Source organism: Mauremys reevesii, linkage group 16 (genome assembly GCF_016161935.1).
Source record: "Mauremys reevesii isolate NIE-2019 linkage group 16, ASM1616193v1, whole genome shotgun sequence".
NCBI lineage: Eukaryota > Metazoa > Chordata > Testudines > Geoemydidae > Mauremys > Mauremys reevesii.
The window spans coordinates 16,043,875-16,058,884 of NC_052638.1; the positions used below are offsets into that span (position 1 = coordinate 16,043,875).

Consider the following 15,010-nt stretch of genomic DNA (forward strand, 5'->3'; position numbering starts at 1 on the left):
TCACTGGAGAAATTAAAGAGCTGCTGATGCTGCATGGAAACTTTGAAACACGTTCTGTTTAGATATTCTTCTGCCTACGTATCACATAGAGGTTTGTGGTTTTGCTTCGCCTAGTTTCTATTATTGGACTGTTTTGCATGAAAATGAGACCTTTGTTTTTGAAAAATATACTTGTTCTTTCTGCACATTTCCCAACAGAAGTCATGGTTTCCACAACTGATTGCTGGAAAAAGAATTATGTTGCAAGTAGAGGATAATAAAGAGAGGTGGGCCAATCTGTTCAGTATCTACCGCCTCGAATGAGAAACAATCCAAACTTTTGCCAGTACTGTACTTACTTGGAATTCTTTTGTTAGACCAAACAACTTTCCTATTATTATGACCATTTATATTTCTATAGTGCCTAGGAGTCCCAGTCATGGATCATGACCCTATCCTGCTAGATGCTATACAAACACAGCCCCTGTCCCCAAAGAGCTTCCAATCTGAGTATAAGACAAGAGACAAATTGTCTCCAGGGGGTAATGGGAGTCTCCAGTAATTTAGTATCCTATCTCTAACAGTGACTAGAACCAGGTACTTCAAAGGAGATGCAAGAAACTTCATAGTGGATAATGGCTCTTAGTGGTTGGCTTATACATTTGTACTTTGTACTTTTATGCTGCTTTCTCTCTTGTTTAGGGGTCTGCATATTTTCTTCTGTTCTGCCCGCTACTCTGCACTTGTTCCTTAGGAAGCCTCTGTATTGAATATAAAGATTTCAGTTTCCTCTCTTTTGATTTTAGTGTATCTTTTGATTAGCTGCCTCATTTATTTGGCAACTTCCTTTCTAAAATTTTAATGTGTCAATGTGTATTTTCAGCATGATCCCTCCTGGGGATTTTGAACCTAATTATGTTGTAGTTACTATTAGTTACTTCTTGAACCAACGCCACCAGGTTACTTAAGACTAACCAGCAGAATAACTTGGCTTCTTGTGTGCTCTAGAGCTAGCTGTCCTAAGACGACTTTATTTTTTAAGGTGCTGAAAAATTACTACTTTAAACCTTTTCCCTTCTGAATGGCTAGTTTATATGCAGGTACTTCAAGTAATTCATTAATAGTTTTAGTTGCCTTCCTAATTTCATGCATCATTGTACATTTAAAATCTTTTTCCTGATAAAGCAGCCAATAGTAAATCCTCTAATATATTTGCATTCCTATGACTTGGCATTTCTATTGATACAGTACTGTTTGGCCTTCTCTGCTCAAACCGAACTGGAGGTGGGAAAATAGTGTTAGTAGTACTATGCCCAACACGTTGGATGTTTATTGGGGTGAGCAGCTAACCATGGTAGTGCCGCTGTGTGTCTGCACAGGTGCCTGCTCTTTCTGGTAATATTTTCATTGGGACCCAGGCTACTGCTCACTTCAAAACTGGCTGCACAAAATAAAAAAGAGAGGAAGGGGACAAGCAACTAGTGAAAATTAGACTTTCAGCTCTGGGTATGTCTTCAAACAGAGATTTTTTCCTTCCTGCTATATACCAGGGCTCTCCAGCAGATGGCAGTTTGATCAAATCTGTGTTTATATGATTTACACGGTGTTCTAAAAAGCTTTAAATATTTATCCAAATTCAATAAAACTCTATTCATCAAATCACATGCTTAGAGTTCATTCTGTACATGGAAATGATATTAACTAGTTCCCCAGCTTCCCTCACTGTCTGATTATATAAAAACGGATATTATGAGTCTTGACTTAAACCCACAAACCCAAGGGAATTCAAAGCTAAGGCTGAAACTTTATCTTTGAACAGCTCCGTGTTCTCCAGGCTTTGCAATAAATGTAGATTAGAAGCTTTTTAGTTGATTATATATAAAGACTAAGCAGCACGTTTTTCGTCCTATCTTCTTGCCCGCACTAACAATATTTGTGACCACAACTCTACTGAAACCCCCTTGTTTATGTGGGCAGGATAGGAAATTACATGTGCAGATATGTGTAGCTAGAGTTGCGTGCACACAAATATGGATGTTTGTGCATGCAAAAAAGTGTAAAAGCCAATACTGATTGTCCATTAAAGGAGTCAAGCTGTAGAATGGCCCTTACTGAAATCTCCCAAGTTAAGACCTACCAATAGCATAAACTGCAAGGAAGGCCATTGTTATGCCATATCTAAGGTGAACAGAGAGCCGGGTGTGGGTGCGCGTGCACGCATTGTGTAATTAAAAAAAAAATTGGTTCAATTGTAAAGTCTTGTAATTTAATGCACTAGACTGGGACTTGAAAGATTGGTTTAAGTTTCTGGTTCTGCCACTGACTCCATGCATGATCTTGGGTAAGTCTGTGCTCCAGTTTCTCTATATGTAAAATAAGGAAAATAATACTCATTATCTCCCATGCTTTGTCTTGTCTATTTTGACTGCAAGTCCCTGCACTTCAGGGACTTCTCTACCTATGTGCATGTACACCTAGCACAATGGGACCTGGATCTCAGAGGACATCTAAGAGCTACTGTAACACTGCTGATAATAGTAGCTCCTTGGATCATGTGACATGCAGAGAAAACAACTTTCTAAAAACGTGGCAAAACTGATGTAGGCTCTGCAGTTACTATACATTTAAATGAATGGGATAATGATGCTGACTTATTTTGTACAGTACTTTGAGAACCACTGTTGAAAAGTGCTATAAAAGAGTGCGACATTGTTTATTATTTGCTTAATTCAGTTAGGAGTATAGATTAACAATAGTTGTGAGATTAGATTGTTCAATCTGCAACAGAACCTTGGCACTTTTTTGTGATTAATTTGGGCACCAGTTATAGACCTGGAAAACATCCAGAATCCCAATCTTGCAGCTGTCAAGAACTAGCTCTTGGCCATTAGGGAATCATTATCGTTACCAGGTCCCAGCCATCGGTTACTGGTAGTTGTATCAGAGCTCACTTGTCACAATGACCTGGTTTTGCAGTAACTGACCAGGAAAATTCAGTAACAGCATTCCATTTTGTGGTTCACAATTCTATAGTCTATTTCCTACTTCATGCTAAGCCACTATAACAATAATCAGCCATATCTAAACAATAATATATGTTTTTCTAAATTACTGAGTGTTGTGTTTCTGATGTAAGCAGAGTCTGGATGAGCTCTTCCCTGGCATCTAGTGTGAGCTGTGGAAAAAGACTTCAGAAACTGATTTTGTTTGCATGGACACACCCATCCTGCCTAGGTGCTCTTAGAGGCACCCAGAGGTGGTGTGTAAGTGTCCCAGGTCACTGGGTGGGGGCTTGAGCTGGTTTTGTATTGTACTGTTGAAAAGGAACCCCTAGATACTCAGCATGATGGGAGTGCTTGCCCAAATGATCACTTGTGGCCAGTGTTGGATCCCCAGTCTCCTTGTTACTGGGGCAGGAGTAATAAAGGGATGTTATCCTTGTTGTGTGAACCGAGGGCAGCAGAACTGTACCTGGCACACCCCAATGGAGGGACTCACCCTCAACTTAACAGCACTCGCTAGGCAGGGGACATGGGTTCCAAAGCCCAATTAGTTGAGTGAGGGTGGGGACAGGTACTTGTACCTGGTGGTGTGGGCCCCGTTTAAGGGTCTTAGACACCATTTGAGCCTTCCTCTCTCTATGGTATAATAAAAGAGCTAATTTGGACTCAATTGAGAGCTTGTTACACACTGCAGAGCTGAAATCACTGATACCTAGGTCTAAGTATCAGACCTACTTTGGGACACTGTCTCTATTGCAGGAGACTGCCCAGTGTGCACCGGCAATGAGGCTCCCTCACTTTCAGATGAAACCACTGAGAGCCAAAATCACTGAGAGCTGTGTTAAGTGTGTGTATGTGTGTGGGCACCCTGAAGACATCTTGGTGAGTGGGCAGCTGGTGGAGAGGTATGGCAAGAGGCTAGCATGATGGTTGGCAGAGAGGCGCAACCAGCAGGGTGCAGAGGCATGGCAATCGGCCATTGGGTTGATTAGCGAATGCCCGAGCAGTGCAGTGTGTAAAGTGCCTCCTTTCCCACCGTGCCTTCCACACAGGGTGGGAGGTCAATTCTGCGGATGAACCTATGAACTCTGGGTCTGCACTGGCCAAGGACAGCACCTGTGAGTGGGGTGAAGAGAAGGGATGGGCACATTAAAGGGACTTTTGGGTTGCAGGACTTAAGACCCTGGGGGAAAGGACACTGCCCAACTTACTTGGAGGTGGGTGTTTTGCTCATGGCTTATGTTTATGAGCCCTATTTGTGGTGTTTTCCCAAACTAATGCTGAGTTAATTCCCTCCTTTTATTAAAAGTTTTTGCTACATTCAGACTCTGTGTTTGCGAGAGGGGAAGTATTGCCTCTTAGATGTGCCCGGGGAGTGGTGTGTAATTGTCCCAGGTCACTGGGTGGGGGCCCAAGCCAGTTCTGTGTTGTATTGTTGAAAAGGAACCCCTAGATACTGAACCCAGCCCTTGTTGCTGCTGGCTCCACCTGGCAGAAGGGTTATACTTAATTAAAAGTAGGGAAGGCTCAGAAGGAAAGCCAACACTTTTTTTTTACTGGACATAGCCAATATACTTCTCTTACAATGTTTGTTCTTCAGTTTAAGCAGAATGTCAGTCTCTCTCTCTCTCTGTAAAGCAAAAAGGAAAACCTTGTTTGTTCTAACAAATCTATAGATTGAATCAAATATATTGGATGCTCACTTACAGTTAGGCTGTTGCCTTTGGCACAAGAGATGTTAATGCCTCTTATGAAAGCTTTATAGCAGGGGTGGCCAAACTGGCTCTTTTACCATTAAAGTGCAGCTCACAGAGTCCCCTCACACTCCACTACCAGACTTGTGGGGGAGGGGAGTTTGGGACCTCTGCCTTGCAGAGGGTAAGGGCTTCTGCCCAGCGAGGAGGAGGATCTCAGGGCTTCTGCCCGGTGGGGGTGGGGGACCTGTAGGCTGCAGCCCCACTGGGTGCACCTACCGGGGCTCTGGGCTTCAACAAGAGTGGGGCTGAAGCCCCGAACCTCAGCAGCTTTCGAACATCTGAAGATTATCATATGCAGCTTGGAGGATCAGTAAGTTTGGCCACTCTTGCTTTATAGAATCCTACACACCTCACAGCCTCATGTTTTCTGCCAAAGTCCTGCACATTTTCATTTATTTCTCACAAAAAATATTTAGTACAGAATAATCTGATCAGGTACAAACTTGACACACTGAGTAATCTGTAATATGCTGACATTTCAGTCTAATGTTAGTATTGCATTAGACTAATATGACACTAATACAAAATGACAGAAAAAATGACTAATACAATAAGACTTTTATATACTACTTTAGGGCTGCCATACATGTCCATTTTAATTCACCTGAAACCCTGCTTAGATGCAGATTGGGAGCTGCATCTGAACACAGTGGAGGGGGGAAAGCCTCTTAAAAAGGGGAAGTAAAGACCATTTCAAATATCATCCAGCAGATGTTGTGGAAATGATTTTCCAACAAATGCACATTGTGTGCCAAGCACTATGGTAACCCTTTTCCCCACAAAGGCACATCACAGAGATTGCCCACAATATTTTTTTGACGAAATCCTAGCCCACTGAAATCAATGGCAAAACCGCTATTAACGTCAGTGGAGCCAGGATTTCACCCTCTGTGTTTGGAAGTCAAGTAGTAGGTAATTCTGTTCTGTTCTGGTAATTTAGTTTTTTGCCTATCCATCATATGTAGACTTCCTAAATTCATATTTAGATGAGACAGAGGTAGCATTATACTCTAAACCGTGTACTGTACATGCTTTTGGCAATGCTCACAACATTTTCTTGTGGTGAGTAAGATTCTCATGTCCTGGCCAATGTTAATAGCTTCTCCCCTTATGTTGTCTCAATATGTAGTCCATATGTAATCCATGCCAAAGTGCAATTCTATATCTATTTTACATTTACAGTAGATGATCTTAAAACAGAAACAGTATCTTGAACACATTATTGACTTTACCCCCCATAACTTGTGTTATTTCCCTATTCTAGCACATAATGGAAAGATTGTTGTGCAGAAGCTTAAATTACCCTTTTACCCATTTAGGACAGCTAGTAACAAAAGTTCAGCTCAGCCCGTTATAGAAAATTGTTATATAAAAATGAGAAAAAGTTGAAGACAGAAAGATTTGAACAAATTGGCTGTGTTTTAAGTCAAGAAATTTGATCAGGAGGTCTTAAGGATCTTGGGGAGGTCACATGTTGGCATGACAATAAACTGAAAGGTTCTAGAAATGGGTGGGAGCTTATAGTGAAAATCACTGAGAATGTATTTTGATGGCATGAGATTGCTACCCCTTTTCTCGACATGGCTTATCTGGGTGGCTGGATGTTTTGAAGGAACTGAGCGTCACCATTATGGCTGCCACTGCTGTTCCTTAGCTTCCTGCTTATTGGGGTTCCAGGATCTACTGGTCCATTAGGTCTTGATCATCCTGATCCTAAAAGATGTCTTGACCAGACCCGACAGGGAGGGAGTCAGTTGACATCAACCCTCTCCATCCAATTTGGCTAAATCCTGAATGCTACTTCAGTTGTAAACCTTAGGTTCCTTTGTCACTTTCCTCACCCTTTCTATCTATCTTTCCTATCCTCTAGACAAGACAACTTCATCTTTCACAACACTGCTGTGACCCTGTGACCAGAAAGACTAGCTGAAAGCAATGCCTTAAACAGTCCATTATTGGTAAAAGTTTGCTACCTCTCAAAATAGTGATTAAAGCTATACTGTACCTGTAATTTTCAAGTAACTAGCTTACAAGTAAGTGAGATAGAAGGTGCATTTCTACCTTTTTCCTTGTCCTTTCTTTCTTCAAGTATTTATTTTTCTTATTTTTGTCCTAAGAGGAATAGGATTGGACTTCAGCAACAATAACTCAAGACCAATTAAAATAACTTTGTTTTCTCCCCAAAGGACGGTTAATACCAGCTTTAATATTACTTATAAAAGGACTGTTTAAATAAGGGATTTTTCCATATACAAACTCTGCACAACTAAAATGAAAGAGAATGGGATAAATTGTTAAAATAAAAACATTACTTAATTCTTTAAATTTAAACATGCTTTAATTGTGTGGTATTCTTTTCTTGTAAGATTAAGAAAAGATTCATATGTTTCTGGTGGTGGCTATTACTATGAGAATAATCCAGTGACAACTCGGCTAAGAAAGCAAGTGAAATTCTTGGAGGTAGAGCAGTGGTAGGGAAGTGGTATCTGCATTCGTGAGACCACTATTGGAATACTGTGTCCAGTTCTGGTATCAACACTTTAAAAAGAATGTTGACAAATTGGGCAGAGTTACAAAACCAAGAGCTACATGAATGATTCGGAGTCTGGAAAACATGCCTTTATAGCAGTGGTTCTCAAACTTGTTTAATTGCTCCCCCCTTCTTCGTGTCTCCCCCCCACCCTGCCACACAAGTACATATACTGATAAAAAAAATCAACATGCAACTCTCAACAGGGCCGGCTCTACCATTTTTGCTGCCCCAAGCAAAACAACAAAAGCTGCTTGGACTGCCGCCCGAACTGCCAAGTGTGTGGCAGGGAAGCCGCTCGGACTGTGCCGCCCCAAGAATGGACGGAATTCCTCCCCTTAGCATGTGCTGCCCCAGGTACGTGCTTCCTCCGCTGGTCCCTGGAGCCGGCCCTGACTCTCACTATATATTAAAAACAGTAAGGCATTGATTCAAACAGAGCCAACGATCCACTGTAATAAGAGCAAAAACAAAACTGTGATTGTGGTCGATGATTACAATTAAATGTGCACACTGTATTGTAGCAAACAGATTAATGTATGGATGGCAACAACTTTGTAGAATACTATACAAGCTTAACAAAAATCCATCAAAATGCACAGCGCCGTCTGAGGACCTGATATGTCTGGAGGAATCAGCTTTGCTAATTATTCATTGCTGTGGGTAAAATGTGTGCAGTAAGTTTCCCCCCCCCATAGGCTTTGCACATCTCCCTCCCCCTGAATACTTTTCACATTCCCCTGGGGAGGGGCCATCTCTCCAGTTTAATCTCTGCTTTATAGTGAGAGTGCAAAGAAGCTCAATCTATTTAATTTATCCAAGAGACGGATAAGAGGTAACTTGATCATGGTCTGGTACCTACCTGGACAGAAGATTTCTGATAACAGAAGGTTCTTTAATTTAGCAGCTGAGGGCACAACAAGATCAAGTAGCTGGAAGCTGAAGCTCGACAAATTTAAACTAGAAATAAAGTGCATATTTTTAACAGAGAAATTAACCGTAGGAACACATCTACTGAGGAATGTGGTAGGTCTTCTATCACTTGAAGTCTTCACATCAAGATTTGGATCTTATTTTGGCTCATTTCGACATAATGGGCTTGATGTAGGAATCCCCAGGCCTGTTTCTTGCTAGAGGGCAGATGAAAAAGGGTAAAAGTTTCAAAAATGCCCAGGTGACTTAGGAGCCCTTAAGAGGCTTTTGAAAACTGGACTTTTTAAAATTTTCAAAATTCCGAAGTCAGGTATTTTTGAAAAAATTGATACGGCCTTATGACTTATGGATCTATGAATTTGACATGTGATCCCGGACTACACGTAACTGTTTACTGCTACAGCACTAAACAGTGGGGGTATTAACATTTTATTTCTTCTTAAGCTTAACAGCCTCCGCTTACATTGACTGCTTCATAGACAATATTTTTTTCATGGAATGTTAAATATTTCCTTAAGGTTTACCCATTTCCAATGGTACTCAAACTTTAAAAAGTGAGAGGCAGTGGTAGATGTGGTAGTGCCACCAACAGGCCTAGCCAACTCTCAAATGGACTGCAGGAGCATGTGCTATCTTATGTAAAAGGAGAGAGCTTTCTAAGGGCTCCACTATCTTGGTTGTGTCTTTCTAAGGAAGAAAGGGAAGGAAGCAAATCCCAGCCCCAGAAACATGGGCAGAAGTATCTGAACTGTGGGAGAAGCCAAGGACCAAAGTGCTGGGCAGTGACATGACTGACGTATATAGCTGATAAGGGTTTGTAACTTATGGGTTTTTCCTATTGCTGAGGATTTCTATGGACGTCATGCATCTATCTGTGATGGGAAAGGCATAGACTAGCTTCATAAATCGGTGACCTGGTGGAGTTATTCCCCCCACCCCTCCAAAATAAGGCCCTCAATAGTAGTCTCTCTTGACCCTGGCCAGAGGTGGATTTGAAGGGACACCGTGATACCAGACCTTTGTTGCACAATTGAAGTGGGTTATTCTGTGGATGGCTTGCTTCCCTCTGAGTCAAGCGAACAACATTGTGATGGGGTAATGCACTGATGGCAGTACCATATTTTGGATGAGACACAAAAACCTGAAGTCTTCAGTAAATCTTCTCTGGCCAGAATGTTTTTTACCCCAGTGTCCAAATCAAATTCCCACCCAGGGATTTGCTTTTTACTCTCCCAATTCTCCCTGCTGTTTCAACAGGCTTCCTGTATTATTTCTCATATGCTATGTGCTGATAAACAACTGTTCTAACAGCCAGGCGGCTTTACTCCAATGGACAAAGTAAAAACATAGGTGATAAGATGCAGTTTTTTGGCTCATCCCAATAGAGAGAGAGAGATGTCCAAATTCCTCCCCCGCACCCCATTCCCACACAAACAGGAAGAAAACCCTCTGGGTTGTTCAGTTTTGGGACATCCAGATTTACAGGTGTACTTTTGCTCTTGCAGTTCACTGGCATTTTTATGACTATCTGATGCATCCCCAAGTCAGTGAGTTAGAGCTGTCTTACATGCTCTCACTTTCTTAATTATATGGGAAAATATGGAGTTTGTTTCTTAAAATCAGGCTCTTGACAAAAGGTTAAAATAAAGATTAGCAGGGCTCTTTTCTTGATATTTGTCCCCTTTCCCAATGGGCTTCATTGTTGGAGTATTGTACATAAAGGTCAAAATGCAAGATGTGATATTACTGTGGATCTAATTTGTGTCTGTAGATCTTAACCTACACTTCTCTTTGGTTTTATATACAACCTGTACTTGGGTACAGTTTGGGGCATTAAAGAGAGTGGCAGTGGATTTCTTTACTTTACTTGGCTTTAATCAAACCCACAACATTATTTTAACGTATTTAACATTCCTTAGGGACTCAGCTTGAAAGAAAACAAGGGTTTTGATATTTTACCTGCTGCTGCTAAGTAGCTCTTAATGTAGCCTGAATAATGTTGCATATGTAAATTGTACGAGAGCTCATGAGCTTGGAGAGCTTATCTGGAGGTTTCCCATGCTTAATGTACTGGACAGTTCAAAGCTTGCCTCGCTTAATATATGTGATTAATGTTTATAAGCTCAACATTAACTTTTTGTAACCCATTGAATGGTCTGTAAGGTACAGTGTAAATGCAGGAAAGGAGTTTGTGCTGGAATATAGGGGCATTGCCTGCCTAGCATTCTACGGCTAATACTGGAAACACCTTAAAGGCAGGGCTGAAGGAACAGCACACTTTTTTTTAACAATTTTTCAGAGCTGTCTGTTTCATGGGATTGTTTCCTGTTTGATTTAAAATAAGCAAACACTCTTAGAACTGAAGTAACACTATCTACCGCTTTCTCAGCATACTTCAACAAAAAACGGTTTCAGTTTAGTAGCCTGTCAGCAGACTCTCCCTGCAATTATAAACAGAACATTGTCATGGGAAGCTTTAGGCTATTTGCTATAAAGTAATAATATCTTAAAGAATTGATTCCTCCCGACTAGTCCCCTGCACAAAGTGCACACCCTTCATAGAAATATTAAAACTGGGGGGAGACCTAAAGTGCTTCCTCTGAGCAATGGAAGTATGCATCAAAAATGAAAAAGGATAGGATATTTATGCCAGAGATGGCCCCTAATCATTGTGAAATGCTTTGACAAAATGGTAGACAAGATGTAACAGCCATTTGAAAGCTAAGTAGGTACTTAAGCTTCCTGTACCCTGAGCCATAAATGAGTAAAGTACTCCTCTTTAGCTCTTTCCATTTAATAGAAGTTTGAATTGCTGTGTGTGTGTATGTATGTATGTACACACACATATAGAATGTGAGGTGTGTGTGTGTATACATACATATATACATGCACAAGTGCACACACACACACACACACACACACACACATATATTCTCTTTTTGACAGATTTTCATTCTCCATGATAGACAGATTCTGCTGGAATTAGAGGACCTTGAATTAAGAGTAATCACAATTAAAAGAGAAAGTGGCATCTGAGGTGCTACAGTTTCCCTTATGATAGGAGATAACTTTGGTACTGTACAAACTAATGGCTGGCAAATATTCACTTTTTAATGACAGGTCTAAGGATACAGCTGTACTGCCGCTGGGGATATGACTGCAATATACCTGTGCTGCACTAGCACGCTTGACCATTTGGGTATCTGGTCATGTTGCTAACCTATCCTGAATATCAGGCTGCAGCATCCTCACTTCTACTTTAGCCCACTGGATTAAAGCTAGCATGGTTATATCCGCACGAGCTGCAAATTACTACCCTAAGTATATCATGGCTGTGGGATTAGCATATTGCTGTAACATTTTCATGTGGAGGGGAGTATGAACCTTCAAAGTGTTTCCAGAACCAGACGTGCTGTGCCTGAGTTTGAGGGGAAAGAAGAGTGTAGGGAAAGGAGGAGGATCTGTAGGCTCCAAAAGATACACAGGGAGATTTTTTGCCACAAAGTAAGACTTCCTCACAGTACAAATATTCACTTTATTGGATCCAATTCAGATTGTGAGCTGTTTTGGTGAGAATCCTGTAGTCCTTTTACTAAGCGTGAAGGGATCAGAGCTGATTGATTGAGTTTACTCCAGATATGTGGTTTTGAATAAGAACAATTTATTTTAGATAAATATGAAAGAAAAACAGGCTCACAATATTCTATATTTAAGTCTCTCTCTGACTCCTTTTGACAGTCCCTTAGTCCAAATATTAGAGCCCAGATGAACTGGACTTCTATCCTTTTTTGCTGTCTCAGAGAAGCTTTTTAATCAGGATTGGGAGTGAAACCATGTGCTGCTCATTAGCACAACTGCCAGCGTATTTTTTGCTTTCAATTTAATGAACCTAAGTGAATAAAAGAAAAAATAGGGTACAGAGATTTGCTCCCTTAGAATACTTGAACTAGTTAAGATTCAAGATGGACAGAGCTTCCCCTCTCTGTCTTTGACTAAAATGGCATGTACAGTACAAATATATCTTATGATGGTAAATATCCGATCAACATTCAGCACACTGCACAATTCTTCAGCTACAAGACTTAATATTAGGAATGTATGCATCATGCTTTAAGGTTGATTTTTATTTTAAGAACATACCGATGGGAGTGATCCTTAACTTTTAAACAGTCTTATCATAACATATCTGTATTGCATGTGTGGAGTATATTATGTTGTTGAAGGGTAGTAGCTTTTCCATAGTGTAACTTCCAGCCAGATTCCATTATGCAGTTTATGACCCAATGGATTATTAGGAGGAACTGGTCAGGCTTTTAGATTAGATACCAGCCAGTCATACAGGTCCCAAAGAGTCTGGACCCACATTCATTATTGAAATAAATGACTCAGCATCAGTTTTAGAAATTGTATTAAAACTGTTAAACAAAAACATAATCAAGAAAATACATCATCAAAGTTAAGCTATTAATAGTAAGAAGAAAGCAATACAACAATCAACATCAAATCAAGGTTAAATCAACTACGCTTAATTCTGAATTAGAATTAAACAATCAGATTAACAGGAAAAATATAAACCCATATAAATTCTAAAAAGGTCTCTAAGGAGGTGGCTAACATTGACTGTAAGCCCCAACTAAAGAATTGTACCAAAGTCATATAGATGTATAAATTGGAGCTGGGTGAATATTTTAATTCTGAAACTAAATTGTCTGAACCACAACCTCAGAGCCAATTATAACCCTTTCTCTTTAGACTTCAATTCTTGTGTGTTGGCTAACCAATTCCACCTCTCCCCCGAATAGAGAGATTCAGACTTTAAAAAAATACTCTTGATTAAGCAAAATTTGACCACTCTTATGTATAAAAAATGACAATTTCAAGTTTTGCAGGGCTTTCAGACAGAACACACGCTAATGAATAATTTTGAGACCATATATAGCGCTGTTGACCTGTGGAGCTTTTCTTTCAGGGGTTTCCCTGTGTGGACTTCATAGCTGCTCACCCATACGTGCAAGCACACAGCTACCATTTTACTTTCACATCCTCAAAATAAAAAAGGCTGGGATGTTTAAAAATGCTTTCACTGTTTTGCAAACCACAGATGCTGTAAATCTGTGACCATGCAAAATATCAAAAATACAACCATGTGAGACCACATTTGATTAAGTTGGCATATCTTGATGACATTGTGTCATCATTTTAGAGAAAGTTCAACACACAATTCCTATAAAATAAAATAGCTGATTGCTGGGATTCTTTTTCAACAGCTAGTCACTCAGCTTTCATCCATCAGCAAAATTAAAAAATAATTGAAACAATTTATAACTAATCTTGTCGGTCTTCTTGCAAATGAGAGAGTTTGATTTATAGCCTAGTTGCAAAATAGAATGATTACTTGTAAGTGGTCTTGTCAACTTATCTTCTGGAATCTTCATTTTCATAGGGAAAAGTTTATATGAAAACCTTTCAAGAAGAAACCCACATTTTAAAATGTTATATTATTGTCTTCACAGAAATCCTGTTTTACACCCCTACTCCCCCCGCCCCCAGCAATGACTTTGGGTTGGAAATTTTGTTTGGCTTCAGAATGACCAAAGAGATTCTAAAGGCAAAGGAGATTGACCATTGCTGCCCCGCCCCCGTACTTCCCAAACTTTTTTAGTTGTGTCATTAGGAAAACCTTAATTTGAAAAGTTGGCTTTTGTCAAGCATTTCTTTGTCTCCCTCTACTGTAATTAAAATAAATGGCTGGTTACCCACCCTTTCAAACTTTTTCCAGTTTGTTAAATCTCCTTGAAAACGCATGCACAGTATGTTTGAAGAAGAGTTTCTTGCTTATAGTTAGTTATGGCCTACTATTAATGTGAATGGGTTGCATTTCTTGGCCATTGATGTTAGTGGACAATATGGCTTTGATTTCAGAGGTGTGAAGAGCCACATCTGCTGATGAAGGTCAATCTGGATCTGAGATCAGCACCTCTGAACATTGAGAAGGGGTGTGTTGGTGTTGGATGCTGTTAACTGGCTCTGTAAGAGCAGTTTACACCCAAACTGATATCCTTCAAAATGGAATAAAGTTTTCAAGAGCGACCCTGTATTTTAAAAAGCAGTAGAATCAATACTCTCTCTCAAAACTGGCTGAAACTTCAGCATACTCAGTGGGTTCTTTTTACAGCTTCAGAGCTCTTCCTTTAATGTGTGTGTGTAAAAGCCGGTGTCTTTTGCAGCTGTCGAGCCAGGTTTCTAGTCTGAGATTTGCAAAGTATGTGTGATTTATTGTAGCTAATATTGCCACCAGAATCCCATTATAAAGCTAACTTTAGATTTTAAAAAAAATCTTTCCTGCATTCAAATATGACATCTAGAATGTGTTCTGAAAAATAGGTGAATTAAATACTTTTTGAGACTTTAAAATGGCTCCTTTTTGAATTTTTTGCAAAGGATCTAATATTTTTGTGCATGCCCCTCTGTCTGTCCAATAAAATCACGTTACACCACAGCAGTTGAAACAGAGGTAGATTTTGTCACTGGCTCCTGCTAGAGGTAGTTTTTGAAGGCAGGAATGGTAAAATGTTTAAGAAATTATTTGAAAATGAAACCTGATTCTCCATCATTGAGGCTGCCAGAGGAAAATAAAAAGCCAAGAGAATATAGTCTATCATGGCCCCTGTCAGCAATGAATCACTTCAATGACCCAAACAAAGGTAATGGGGAGATGTATTGCTCCTATACAGTGTGCTTGCATTGGTGACCATTACAAACCTACGGGTTGCTTGTTGATGGTGCATTTTCATTGACTGCTTCTTTCT

General features: G+C 40.1%; 1 protein-coding gene across 6 annotated transcripts in view; it reads left to right on the forward strand.

Annotated features, from left to right (window-relative positions):
- The window catches only part of TOX3 (TOX high mobility group box family member 3), a 452,205-nt gene that overhangs the window by 85,030 nt on the left and 352,165 nt on the right, over positions 1-15,010 (forward strand). For 4 of the 6 annotated variants that reach the window (XM_039502927.1, XM_039502925.1, XM_039502924.1 and 1 more), the window contains one exon: positions 7,475-7,625. The exons of the other annotated variants lie outside the window; for them this stretch is intronic. The gene's annotated coding sequence lies outside the window, so the exon portion shown is untranslated. The remainder of the gene's footprint in view (positions 1-7,474; positions 7,626-15,010) is intronic. 6 annotated transcript variants of the gene reach the window in all.